Below are 14,509 nucleotides of genomic sequence, written 5' to 3'. Positions count from 1 at the left end.
ATCTGGGGCTCTGTGCTTTCTTTCGTTCTGAACAAGTGTTACTGTTTTCTGCACAAAAGCGATTCTGCGAAGCAATGTGAACAGGCACAGAGAAGGTGCTAGCAGGGAATTCTCTGCCTGCCTTTCCCCAGTGCTCTGCAAGCTCTCCAGGACAACAGCAAATCTGGGGCTCTGTGCTTTCTTTCGTTCTGAACAAGTGTTATTGTTTTCTGCACAAAAGCGATTCTGCGAAGCAATGTGAAGACTTCTGCTTCCCAGGCACAGAGAAGGTGCTAGCAGGGAATTCTCTGCCTGCTTTTCCCCAGTGCTCTGCAAGCTCTCCAGGACAACATAAAATCTGGGGCTCTGTGCTTTCTTTCGTTCTGAACAAGTGTTAGTGTTTTCTGCACAAAAGCGATTCTGCGAAGCAATGTGAACACTTCTGCTTCCCAGGCACAGAGAAGGTGCTAGCAGGGAATTCTCTGCCTGCCTTTCCCCAGTGCTCTGCAAGCTCTCCAGGACAACATAAAATCTGGGGCTCTGTGCTTTCTTTCGTCTGAACAAGTGTTACTGTTTTCTGCACAAAAGCGATTCTGCGAAGCAATGGGAACACTTCTGTTTCCCAGGCACAGAGAAGGTGCTAGCAGGGAATTCTCTGCCTGATTTTCCCCAGTGCTCTGCAAGCTCTCCAGGACAACAGCAGATCTGGGGCTCTGTGCTTTCTTTCGTTCTGAACAAGTGTTACTGTTTTCTGCACAAAAGCGATTCTGCGAAGCAATGTGAACAGGCACAGAGAAGGTGCTAGCAGGGAATTCTCTGCCTGCCTTTCCCCAGTGCTCTGCAAGCTCTCCAGGACAACATAAAATCTGGGGCTCTGTGCTTTCTTTCGTTCTGAACAAGTGTTACTGTTTTCTGCACAAAAGCGATTCTGCGAAGCAATGTGAACACTTCTGCTTCCCAGGCACAGAGAAGGTGCTAGCAGGGAATTCTCTGCCTGCTTTTCCCCAGTGCTCTGCAAGCTCTCCAGGACAACATAAAATCTGGGGCTCTGTGCTTTCTTTCGTTCTGAACAAGTGTTAGTGTTTTCTGCACAAAAGCGATTCTGCGAAGCAATGTCAACACTTCTGCTTCCCAGGCACAGAGAAGGTGCTAGCAGGGAATTCTCTGCCTGCCTTTCCCCAGTGCTCTGCAAGCTCTCCAGGACAACAGCAGATCTGGGGCTCTGTGCTTTCTTTCGTTCTGAACAAGTGTTACTGTTTTCTGCACAAAAGCGATTCTGCGAAGCAATGTGAACACTTCTGCTTCACAGGCACAGAGAAGGTGCTAGCAGGGAATTCTCTGCCTGCCTTTCCCCAGTGCTCTGCAAGCTCTCCAGGACAACATAAAATCTGGGGCTCTGTGCTTTCTTTCGTCTGAACAAGTGTTACTGTTTTCTGCACAAAAGCGATTCTGCGAAGCAATGTGAACAGGCACAGAGAAGGTGCTAGCAGGGAATTCTCTGCCTGCCTTTCCCCAGTGCTCTGCAAGCTCTCCAGGACAACATAAAATCTGGGGCTCTGTGCTTTCTTTCGTTCTGAACAAGTGTTATTGTTTTCTGCACAAAAGCGATTCTGCGAAGCAATGTGAACACTTCTGTTTCCCAGGCACAGAGAAGGTGCTAGCAGGGAATTCTCTGCCTGCCTTTCCCCAGTGCTCTGCAAGCTCTCCAGAACAACATAGAATCTGGGGCTCTGTGCTTTCTTTCGTTCTGAACAGGTGTTATTGTTTTCTGCACAAAAGCGATTCTGCGAAGCAATGTGAAGGCTTCTGCTTCCCAGGCACAGAGAAGGTGCTAGCAGGGAATTCTCTGCCTGCCTTTCCCCAGTGCTCTGCAAGCTCTCCAGGACAACATAAAATCTGGGGCTCTGTGCTTTCTTTCGTTCTGAACAGGTGTTACTGTTTTCTGCACAAAAGCGATTCTGCGAAGGAATGTGAACACTTCTGCTTCCCAGGCACAGAGAAGGTGCTAGCAGGGAATTCTCTGCCTGCCTTTCCCCAGTGCTCTGCAAGCTCTCCAGGACAACAGCAAATCTGGGGCTCTGTGCTTTCTTTCGTTCTGAACAAGTGTTACTGTTTTCTGCAGAAAAGTGATTCTGTGAAGCAATGTGAACACTTCTGCTTCCCAGGCACAGAGAAGGTGCTAGCAGGGAATTCTCTGCCTGCCTTTCCCCAGTGCTCTGCAAGCTCTCCAGGACAACATAAAATCTGGGGCTCTGTGCTTTCTTTCGTCTGAACAAGTGTTACTGTTTTCTGCACAAAAGCGATTCTGCGAAGCAATGGGAACACTTCTGTTTCCCAGGCACAGAGAAGGTGCTAGCAGGGAATTCTCTGCCTGCTTTTCCCCAGTGCTCTGCAAGCTCTCCAGGACAACAGCAGATCTGGGGCTCTGTGCTTTCTTTCGTTCTGAACAAGTGTTACTGTTTTCTGCACAAAAGCGATTCTGCGAAGCAATGTGAACAGACACAGAGAAGGTGCTAGCAGGGAATTGTCTGCCTGCCTTTCCCCAGTGCTCTGCAAGCTCTCCAGGACAACATAAAATCTGGGGCTCTGTGCTTTCTTTCGTTCTGAACAAGTGTTACTGTTTTCTGCACAAAAGCGATTCTGCGAAGCAATGTGAACACTTCTGCTTCCCAGGCACAGAGAAGGTGCTAGCAGGGAATTCTCTGCCTGCTTTTCCCCAGTGCTCTGCAAGCTCTCCAGGACAACATAAAATCTGGGGCTCTGTGCTTTCTTTCGTTCTGAACAAGTGTTAGTGTTTTCTGCACAAAAGCGATTCTGCGAAGCAATGTGAACACTTCTGCTTCCCAGGCACAGAGAAGGTGCTAGCAGGGAATTCTCTGCCTGCCTTTCCCCAGTGCTCTGCAAGCTCTCCAGGACAACATAAAATCTGGGGCTCTGTGCTTTCTGTCGTCTGAACAAGTGTTACTGTTTTCTGCACAAAAGCGATTCTGCGAAGCAATGTGAACACTTCTGTTTCCCAGGCACAGAGAAGGTGCTAGCAGGGAATTCTCTGCCTGCTTTTCCCCAGTGCTCTGCAAGCTATCCAGGACAACATAAAATCTGGGGCTGTGTGCTTTCTTTTGTTCTGAACAAGAGTTACTGTTTTCTGCACAAAAGCGATTCTGCCAAGCAATGTGAACACTTCTGCTTCCCAGGCACAGAGAAGGTGCTAGCAGTGAATTCTCTGCCTGCCTTTCCCCAGTGCCCTGCAAGCTCTCCAGGACAACATAGAATCTGGGGCTCTGTGCTTTCTTTCGTTCTGAACAAGTGTTATTGTTTTCTGCACAAAAGCGATTCTGCGAAGCAATGGGAACACTTCTGTTTCCCAGGCACAGAGAAGGTGCTAGCAGGAAATTCTCTGCCTGCTTTTCCCCAGTGCTCTGCAAGCTCTCCAGGACAACAGCAGATCTGGGGCTCTGTGCTTTCTTTCGTTCTGAACAAGTGTTACTGTTTTCTGCACAAAAGCGATTCTGCGAAGCAATGTGAACAGGCACAGAGAAGGTGCTAGCAGGGAATTCTCTGCCTGCCTTTCCCCAGTGCTCTGCAAGCTCTCCAGGACAACAGCAAATCTGGGGCTCTGTGCTTTCTTTCGTTCTGAACAAGTGTTATTGTTTTCTGCACAAAAGCGATTCTGCGAAGCAATGTGAAGACTTCTGCTTCCCAGGCACAGAGAAGGTGCTAGCAGGGAATTCTCTGCCTGCTTTTCCCCAGTGCTCTGCAAGCTCTCCAGGACAACATAAAATCTGGGGCTCTGTGCTTTCTTTCGTTCTGAACAAGTGTTAGTGTTTTCTGCACAAAAGCGATTCTGCGAAGCAATGTCAACACTTCTGCTTCCCAGGCACAGAGAAGGTGCTAGCAGGGAATTCTCTGCCTGCCTTTCCCCAGTGCTCTGCAAGCTCTCCAGGACAACATAAAATCTGGGGCTCTGTGCTTTCTTTCGTCTGAACAAGTGTTACTGTTTTCTGCACAAAAGCGATTCTGCGAAGCAATGGGAACACTTCTGTTTCCCAGGCACAGAGAAGGTGCTAGCAGGGAATTCTCTGCCTGCTTTTCCCCAGTGCTCTGCAAGCTCTCCAGGACAACAGCAGATCTGGGGCTCTGTGCTTTCTTTCGTTCTGAACAAGTGTTACTGTTTTCTGCACAAAAGCGATTCTGCGAAGCAATGTGAACAGGCACAGAGAAGGTGCTAGCAGGGAATTCTCTGCCTGCCTTTCCCCAGTGCTCTGCAAGCTCTCCAGGACAACATAAAATCTGGGGCTCTGTGCTTTCTTTCGTTCTGAACAAGTGTTACTGTTTTCTGCACAAAAGCGATTCTGCGAAGCAATGTGAACACTTCTGCTTCCCAGGCACAGAGAAGGTGCTAGCAGGGAATTCTCTGCCTGCTTTTCCCCAGTGCTCTGCAAGCTCTCCAGGACAACATAAAATCTGGGGCTCTGTGCTTTCTTTCGTTCTGAACAAGTGTTAGTGTTTTCTGCACAAAAGCGATTCTGCGAAGCAATGTCAACACTTCTGCTTCCCAGGCACAGAGAAGGTGCTAGCAGGGAATTCTCTGCCTGCCTTTCCCCAGTGCTCTGCAAGCTCTCCAGGACAACAGCAGATCTGGGGCTCTGTGCTTTCTTTCGTTCTGAACAAGTGTTACTGTTTTCTGCACAAAAGCGATTCTGCGAAGCAATGTGAACACTTCTGCTTCACAGGCACAGAGAAGGTGCTAGCAGGGAATTCTCTGCCTGCCTTTCCCCAGTGCTCTGCAAGCTCTCCAGGACAACATAAAATCTGGGGCTCTGTGCTTTCTTTCGTCTGAACAAGTGTTACTGTTTTCTGCACAAAAGCGATTCTGCGAAGCAATGTGAACAGGCACAGAGAAGGTGCTAGCAGGGAATTCTCTGCCTGCCTTTCCCCAGTGCTCTGCAAGCTCTCCAGGACAACATAAAATCTGGGGCTCTGTGCTTTCTTTCGTTCTGAACAGGTGTTACTGTTTTCTGCACAAAAGCGATTCTGCGAAGGAATGTGAACACTTCTGCTTCCCAGGCACAGAGAAGGTGCTAGCAGGGAATTCTCTGCCTGCCTTTCCCCAGTGCTCTGCAAGCTCTCCAGGACAACAGCAAATCTGGGGCTCTGTGCTTTCTTTCGTTCTGAACAAGTGTTACTGTTTTCTGCAGAAAAGTGATTCTGTGAAGCAATGTGAACACTTCTGCTTCCCAGGCACAGAGAAGGTGCTAGCAGGGAATTCTCTGCCTGCCTTTCCCCAGTGCTCTGCAAGCTCTCCAGGACAACATAAAATCTGGGGCTCTGTGCTTTCTTTCGTCTGAACAAGTGTTACTGTTTTCTGCACAAAAGCGATTCTGCGAAGCAATGGGAACACTTCTGTTTCCCAGGCACAGAGAAGGTGCTAGCAGGGAATTCTCTGCCTGCTTTTCCCCAGTGCTCTGCAAGCTCTCCAGGACAACAGCAGATCTGGGGCTCTGTGCTTTCTTTCGTTCTGAACAAGTGTTACTGTTTTCTGCACAAAAGCGATTCTGCGAAGCAATGTGAACAGACACAGAGAAGGTGCTAGCAGGGAATTGTCTGCCTGCCTTTCCCCAGTGCTCTGCAAGCTCTCCAGGACAACATAAAATCTGGGGCTCTGTGCTTTCTTTCGTTCTGAACAAGTGTTACTGTTTTCTGCACAAAAGCGATTCTGCGAAGCAATGTGAACACTTCTGCTTCCCAGGCACAGAGAAGGTGCTAGCAGGGAATTCTCTGCCTGCTTTTCCCCAGTGCTCTGCAAGCTCTCCAGGACAACATAAAATCTGGGGCTCTGTGCTTTCTTTCGTTCTGAACAAGTGTTAGTGTTTTCTGCACAAAAGCGATTCTGCGAAGCAATGTGAACACTTCTGCTTCCCAGGCACAGAGAAGGTGCTAGCAGGGAATTCTCTGCCTGCCTTTCCCCAGTGCTCTGCAAGCTCTCCAGGACAACATAAAATCTGGGGCTCTGTGCTTTCTTTCGTCTGAACAAGTGTTACTGTTTTCTGCACAAAAGCGATTCTGCGAAGCAATGTGAACACTTCTGTTTCCCAGGCACAGAGAAGGTGCTAGCAGGGAATTCTCTGCCTGCTTTTCCCCAGTGCTCTGCAAGCTCTCCAGGACAACATAAAATCTGGGGCTCTGTGCTTTCTTTTGTTCTGAACAAGAGTTACTGTTTTCTGCACAAAAGCGATTCTGCCAAGCAATGTGAACACTTCTGCTTCCCAGGCACAGAGAAGGTGCTAGCAGTGAATTCTCTGCCTGCCTTTCCCCAGTGCCCTGCAAGCTCTCCAGGACAACATAGAATCTGGGGCTCTGTGCTTTCTTTCGTTCTGAACAAGTGTTATTGTTTTCTGCACAAAAGCGATTCTGCGAAGCAATGGGAACACTTCTGTTTCCCAGGCACAGAGAAGGTGCTAGCAGGAAATTCTCTGCCTGCTTTTCCCCAGTGCTCTGCAAGCTCTCCAGGACAACAGCAGATCTGGGGCTCTGTGCTTTCTTTCGTTCTGAACAAGTGTTACTGTTTTCTGCACAAAAGCGATTCTGCGAAGCAATGTGAACAGGCACAGAGAAGGTGCTAGCAGGGAATTGTCTGCCTGCCTTTCCCCAGTGCTCTGCAAGCTCTCCAGGACAACATAAAATCTGGGGCTCTGTGCTTTCTTTCGTTCTGAACAAGTGTTATTGTTTTCTGCACAAAAGCGATTCTGCGAAGCAATGTGAAGACTTCTGCTTCCCAGGCACAGAGAAGGTGCTAGCAGGGAATTCTCTGCCTGCTTTTCCCCAGTGCTCTGCAAGCTCTCCAGGACAACATAAAATCTGGGGCTCTGTGCTTTCTTTCGTTCTGAACAAGTGTTAGTGTTTTCTGCACAAAAGCGATTCTGCGAAGCAATGTCAACACTTCTGCTTCCCAGGCACAGAGAAGGTGCTAGCAGGGAATTCTCTGCCTGCCTTTCCCCAGTGCTCTGCAAGCTCTCCAGGACAACATAAAATCTGGGGCTCTGTGCTTTCTTTCGTCTGAACAAGTGTTACTGTTTTCTGCACAAAAGCGATTCTGCGAAGCAATGGGAACACTTCTGTTTCCCAGGCACAGAGAAGGTGCTAGCAGGGAATTCTCTGCCTGCTTTTCCCCAGTGCTCTGCAAGCTCTCCAGGACAACAGCAGATCTGGGGCTCTGTGCTTTCTTTCGTTCTGAACAAGTGTTAGTGTTTTCTGCACAAAAGCGATTCTGCGAAGCAATGTGAACAGGCACAGAGAAGGTGCTAGCAGGGAATTCTCTGCCTGCCTTTCCCCAGTGCTCTGCAAGCTCTCCAGGACAACATAAAATCTGGGGCTCTGTGCTTTCTTTCGTTCTGAACAAGTGTTACTGTTTTCTGCACAAAAGCGATTCTGCGAAGCAATGTGAACACTTCTGCTTCCCAGGCACAGAGAAGGTGCTAGCAGGGAATTCTCTGCCTGCTTTTCCCCAGTGCTCTGCAAGCTCTCCAGGACAACATAAAATCTGGGGCTCTGTGCTTTCTTTCGTTCTGAACAAGTGTTAGTGTTTTCTGCACAAAAGCGATTCTGCGAAGCAATGTGAACACTTCTGCTTCCCAGGCACAGAGAAGGTGCTAGCAGGGAATTCTCTGCCTGCCTTTCCCCAGTGCTCTGCAAGCTCTCCAGGACAACATAAAATCTGGGGCTCTGTGCTTTCTTTCGTCTGAACAAGTGTTACTGTTTTCTGCACAAAAGCGATTCTGCGAAGCAATGTGAACACTTCTGTTTCCCAGGCACAGAGAAGGTGCTAGCAGGGAATTCTCTGCCTGCTTTTCCCCAGTGCTCTGCAAGCTCTCCAGGACAACATAAAATCTGGGGCTCTGTGCTTTCTTTTGTTCTGAACAAGAGTTACTGTTTTCTGCACAAAAGCGATTCTGCCAAGCAATGTGAACACTTCTGCTTCCCAGGCACAGAGAAGGTGCTAGCAGGGAATTCTCTGCCTGCCTTTCCCCAGTGCTCTGCAAGCTCTCCAGGACAACATAGAATCTGGGGCTCTGTGCTTTCTTTCGTTCTGAACAAGTGTTACTGTTTTCTGCACAAAAGCGATTCTGCGAAGAAATGTGAACAGGCACAGAGAAGGTGCTAGCAGGGAATTCTCTGCCTGCCTTTCCCCAGTGCTCTGCAAGCTCTCCAGGACAACATAGAATCTGGGGCTCTGTGCTTTCTTTCGTTCTGAACAAGTGTTACTGTTTTCTGCACAAAAGCGATTCTGCGAAGAAATGTGAACACTTCTGTTTCCCAGGCACAGAGAAGGTGCTAGCAGGGAATTCTCTGCCTGCTTTTCCCCAGTGCTCTGCAAGCTCTCCAGGACAACATAAAATCTGGGGCTCTGTGCTTTCTTTCGTTCTGAACAGGTGTTATTGTTTTCTGCACAGAAGCGATTCTGCAAAGCAATGTGAAGACTTCTGCTTTCCAGGCACAGAGAAGGTGCTAGCAGGGAATTCTCTGCCTGCCTTTCCCCAGTGCTCTGCAAGCTCTCCAGGACAACAGCAAATCTGGGGCTCTGTGCTTTCTTTCGTTCTGAACAAGTGTTACTGTTTTCTGCACAAAAGCGATTCTGTGAAGCAATGTGAACACTTCTGCTTCCCAGGCACAGAGAAGGTGCTAGCAGGGAATTCTCTGCCTGCCTTTCCCCAGTGCTCTGCAAGCTCTCCAGGACAACATAAAATCTGGGGCTCTGTGCTTTCTTTCGTTCTGAACAAGTGTTACTGTTTTCTGCACAAAAGCGATTCTGCGAAGCAATGTGAACACTTCTGTTTCCCAGGCACAGAGAAGGTGCTAGCAGGGAATTCTCTGCCTGCTTTTCCCCAGTGCTCTGCAAGCTCTCCAGGACAACATAAAATCTGGGGCTCTGTGCTTTCTTTCGTTCTGAACAAGTGTTACTGTTTTCTGCACAAAAGCGATTCTGCGAAGCAATGTGAACACTTCTGCTTCCCAGGCACAGAGAAGGTGCTAGCAGGGAATTCTCTGCCTGTCTTTCCCCAGTGCCCTGCAAGCTCTCCAGGACAGCATAGAATCTGGGGCTCTGTGCTTTCTTTAGTTCTGAACAAGTGTTAGTGTTTTCTGCACAAAAGCGATTCTGCGAAGCAATGTGAAGACTTCTGCTTCCCAGGCACAGAGAAGGTGCTAGCAGGGAATTCTCTGCCTGCCTTTCCCCAGTGCTCTGCAAGCTCTCCAGGACAACATAAAATCTGGGGCTCTGTGCTTTCTTTCGTCTGAACAAGTGTTACTGTTTTCTGCACAAAAGCGATTCTGCGAAGCAATGTGAACAGGCACAGAGAAGGTGCTAGCAGGGAATTCTCTGCCTGCCTTTCCCCAGTGCTCTGCAAGCTCTCCAGGACAACATAAAATCTGGGGCTCTGTGCTTTCTTTCGTTCTGAACAGGTGTTATTGTTTTCTGCACAAAAGCGATTCTGCGAAGCAATGTGAACACTTCTGTTTCCCAGGCACAGAGAAGGTGCTAGCAGGGAATTCTCTGCCTGCCTTTCCCCAGTGCTCTGAAAGCTCTCCAGAACAACATAAAATCTGGGGCTCTGTGCTTTCTTTCGTTCTGAACAAGTGTTACTGTTTTCTGCAGAAAAGTGATTCTGCGAAGCACTGTGAACACTTCTGTTTCCCAGGCACAGAGAAGGTGCTAGCAGGGAATTCTCTGCCTGCCTTTCCCCAGTGCTGTGCAAGCTCTCCAGGACAACAGCAGATCTGGGGCTCTGTGCTTTCTTTCGTTCTGAACAAGTGTTACTGTTTTCTGCACAAAAGCGATTCTGCGAAGCAATGTGAAGACTTCTGCTTCCCAGGCACAGAGAAGGTGCTAGCAGGGAATTCTCTGCCTGCTTTTCCCCAGTGCTCTGCAAGCTGTCCAGGACAACAGCAAATCTGGGGCTCTGTGCTTTCTTTCGTTCTGAACAAGTGTTAGTGTTTTCTGCACAAAAGCGATTCTGCGAAGCAATGTGAACACTTCTGCTTCCCAGGCACAGAGAAGGTGCTAGCAGGGAATTCTCTGCCTGCTTTTCCCCAGTGCTCTGCAAGCTCTCCAGGACAACATAAAATCTGGGGCTCTGTGCTTTCTTTCGTTCTGAACAAGTGTTACTGTTTTCTGCAGAAAAGTGATTCTGTGAAGCAATGTGAACACTTCTGCTTCCCAGGCACAGAGAAGGTGCTAGCAGGGAATTCTCTGCCTGCCTTTCCCCAGTGCTCTGCAAGCTCTCCAGGACAACATAAAATCTGGGGCTCTGTGCTTTCTTTCGTCTGAACAAGTGTTAGTGTTTTCTGCACAAAAGCGATTCTGCGAAGCAATGGGAACACTTCTGTTTCCCAGGCACAGAGAAGGTGCTAGCAGGAAATTCTCTGCCTGCTTTTCCCCAGTGCTCTGCAAGCTCTCCAGGACAACATAAAATCTGGGGCTCTGTGCTTTCTTTCGTTCTGAACAAGTGTTACTGTTTTCTGCACAAAAGCGATTCTGCCAAGCAATGTGAACACTTCTGCTTCCCAGGCACAGAGAAGGTGCTAGCAGTGAATTCTCTGCCTGCCTTTCCCCAGTGCCCTGCAAGCTCTCCAGGACAACATAGAATCTGGGGCTCTGTGCTTTCTTTCGTTCTGAACAAGTGTTATTGTTTTCTGCACAAAAGCGATTCTGCGAAGCAATGTGAACACTTCTGCTTCCCAGGCACAGAGAAGGTGCTAGCAGGGAATTCTCTGCCTGCCTTTCCCCAGTGCTCTGCAAGCTCTCCAGGACAACATAAAATCTGGGGCTCTGTGCTTTCTTTCGTTCTGAACAAGTGTTACTGTTTTCTGCACAAAAGCGATTCTGCGAAGGAATGTGAACAGGCACAGAGAAGGTGCTAGCAGGGAATTCTCTGCCTGCCTTTCCCCAGTGCTCTGCAAGCTCTCCAGGACAACATAGAATCTGGGGCTCTGTGCTTTCTTTCGTTCTGAACAAGTGTTAGTGTTTTCTGCACAAAAGGGATTCTGCGAAGCAATGTGAACACTTCTGTTTCCCAGGCACAGAGAAGGTGCTAGCAGGGAATTCTCTGCCTGCTTTTCCCCAGTGCTCTGCAAGCTCTCCAGGACAACAGCAGATCTGGGGCTCTGTGCTTTCTTTCGTTCTGAACAAGTGTTACTGTTTTCTGCACAAAAGCGATTCTGCGAAGCAATGTGAACAGGCACAGAGAAGGTGCTAGCAGGGAATTCTCTGCCTGCCTTTCCCCAGTGCTCTGCAAGCTCTCCAGGACAACATAAAATCTGGGGCTCTGTGCTTTCTTTCGTTCTGAACAAGTGTTACTGTTTTCTGCACAAAAGCGATTCTGCGAAGCAATGTGAACACTTCTGCTTCCCAGGCACAGAGAAGGTGCTAGCAGGGAATTCTCTGCCTGCTTTTCCCCAGTGCTCTGCAAGCTCTCCAGGACAACATAAAATCTGGGGCTCTGTGCTTTCTTTCGTTCTGAACAAGTGTTACTGTTTTCTGCACAAAAGCGATTCTGCGAAGCAATGTCAACACTTCTGCTTCCCAGGCACAGAGAAGGTGCTAGCAGGGAATTCTCTGCCTGCCTTTCCCCAGTGCTCTGCAAGCTCTCCAGGACAACAGCAGATCTGGGGCTCTGTGCTTTCTTTCGTTCTGAACAAGTGTTACTGTTTTCTGCACAAAAGCGATTCTGCGAAGCAATGTGAACACTTCTGCTTCCCAGGCACAGAGAAGGTGCTAGCAGGGAATTCTCTGCCTGCCTTTCCCCAGTGCTCTGCAAGCTCTCCAGGACAACATAAAATCTGGGGCTCTGTGCTTTCTTTCGTCTGAACAAGTGTTACTGTTTTCTGCACAAAAGCGATTCTGCGAAGCAATGTGAACAGGCACAGAGAAGGTGCTAGCAGGGAATTCTCTGCCTGCCTTTCCCCAGTGCTCTGCAAGCTCTCCAGGACAACATAAAATCTGGGGCTCTGTGCTTTCTTTCGTTCTGAACAAGTGTTATTGTTTTCTGCACAAAAGCGATTCTGCGAAGCAATGTGAACACTTCTGTTTCCCAGGCACAGAGAAGGTGCTAGCAGGGAATTCTCTGCCTGCCTTTCCCCAGTGCTCTGCAAGCTCTCCAGAACAACATAAAATCTGGGGCTCTGTGCTTTCTTTCGTTCTGAACAGGTGTTATTGTTTTCTGCACAAAAGCGATTCTGCGAAGCAATGTGAAGGCTTCTGCTTCCCAGGCACAGAGAAGGTGCTAGCAGGGAATTCTCTGCCTGCCTTTCCCCAGTGCTCTGCAAGCTCTCCAGGACAACATAAAATCTGGGGCTCTGTGCTTTCTTTCGTTCTGAACAGGTGTTACTGTTTTCTGCACAAAAGCGATTCTGCGAAGGAATGTGAACACTTCTGCTTCCCAGGCACATAGAAGGTGCTAGCAGGGAATTCTCTGCCTGCCTTTCCCCAGTGCTCTGCAAGCTCTCCATCACAACAGCAAATCTGGGGCTCTGTGCTTTGTTTCGTTCTGAACAAGTGTTACTGTTTTCTGCACAAAAGCGATTCTGCGAAGCAATGGGAACACTTCTGTTTCCCAGGCACAGAGAAGGTGCTAGCAGGGAATTCTCTGCCTGCCTTTCCCCAGTGCTGTGCAAGCTCTCCAGGACAACAGCAGATCTGGGGCTCTGTGCTTTCTTTCGTTCTGAACAAGTGTTACTGTTTTCTGCACAAAAGCGATTCTGCGAAGCAATGGGAACACTTCTGTTTCCCAGGCACAGAGAAGGTGCTAGCAGGGAATTCTCTGCCTGCCTTTCCCCAGTGCTCTGCAAGCTCTCCAGGACAACAGCAAATCTGGGGCTCTGTGCTTTCTTTCGTTCTGAACAAGTGTTACTGTTTTCTGCAGAAAAGTGATTCTGTGAAGCAATGTGAACACTTCTGCTTCCCAGGCACAGAGAAGGTGCTAGCAGGGAATTCTCTGCCTGCCTTTCCCCAGTGCTCTGCAAGCTCTCCAGGACAACATAAAATCTGGGGCTCTGTGCTTTCTTTCGTCTGAACAAGTGTTACTGTTTTCTGCACAAAAGCGATTCTGCGAAGCAATGGGAACACTTCTGTTTCCCAGGCACAGAGAAGGTGCTAGCAGGGAATTCTCTGCCTGCTTTTCCCCAGTGCTCTGCAAGCTCTCCAGGACAACAGCAGATCTGGGGCTCTGTGCTTTCTTTCGTTCTGAACAAGTGTTACTGTTTTCTGCACAAAAGCGATTCTGCGAAGCAATGTGAACAGACACAGAGAAGGTGCTAGCAGGGAATTGTCTGCCTGCCTTTCCCCAGTGCTCTGCAAGCTCTCCAGGACAACATAAAATCTGGGGCTCTGTGCTTTCTTTCGTTCTGAACAAGTGTTACTGTTTTCTGCACAAAAGCGATTCTGCGAAGCAATGTGAACACTTCTGCTTCCCAGGCACAGAGAAGGTGCTAGCAGGGAATTCTCTGCCTGCTTTTCCCCAGTGCTCTGCAAGCTCTCCAGGACAACATAAAATCTGGGGCTCTGTGCTTTCTTTCGTTCTGAACAAGTGTTAGTGTTTTCTGCACAAAAGCGATTCTGCGAAGCAATGTGAACACTTCTGCTTCCCAGGCACAGAGAAGGTGCTAGCAGTGAATTCTCTGCCTGCCTTTCCCCAGTGCCCTGCAAGCTCTCCAGGACAACATAGAATCTGGGGCTCTGTGCTTTCTTTCGTTCTGAACAAGTGTTATTGTTTTCTGCACAAAAGCGATTCTGCGAAGCAATGGGAACACTTCTGTTTCCCAGGCACAGAGAAGGTGCTAGCAGGAAATTCTCTGCCTGCTTTTCCCCAGTGCTCTGCAAGCTCTCCAGGACAACAGCAGATCTGGGGCTCTGTGCTTTCTTTCGTTCTGAACAAGTGTTACTGTTTTCTGCACAAAAGCGATTCTGCGAAGCAATGTGAACAGGCACAGAGAAGGTGCTAGCAGGGAATTCTCTGCCTGCCTTTCCCCAGTGCTCTGCAAGCTCTCCAGGACAACATAAAATCTGGGGCTCTGTGCTTTCTTTCGTTCTGAACAAGTGTTATTGTTTTCTGCACAAAAGCGATTCTGCGAAGCAATGTGAAGACTTCTGCTTCCCAGGCACAGAGAAGGTGCTAGCAGGGAATTCTCTGCCTGCTTTTCCCCAGTGCTCTGCAAGCTCTCCAGGACAACAGCAGATCTGGGGCTCTGTGCTTTCTTTCGTTCTGAACAAGTGTTAGTGTTTTCTGCACAAAAGCGATTCTGCGAAGCAATGTCAACACTTCTGCTTCCCAGGCACAGAGAAGGTGCTAGCAGGGAATTCTCTGCCTGCCTTTCCCCAGTGCTCTGCAAGCTCTCCAGGACAACATAAAATCTGGGGCTCTGTGCTTTCTTTCGTTCTGAACAAGTGTTACTGTTTTCTGCACAAAAGCGATTCTGCGAAGCAATGGGAACACTTCTGTTTCCCAGGCACAGAGAAGGTGCTAGCAGGGAATTCTCT

The sequence above is a fragment of the Strix uralensis genome, chromosome 2, assembly GCF_047716275.1.
Source record: "Strix uralensis isolate ZFMK-TIS-50842 chromosome 2, bStrUra1, whole genome shotgun sequence".
Lineage (NCBI taxonomy): Eukaryota > Metazoa > Chordata > Aves > Strigiformes > Strigidae > Strix > Strix uralensis.
Note: the sequence above shows the minus strand (reverse complement) of the source record.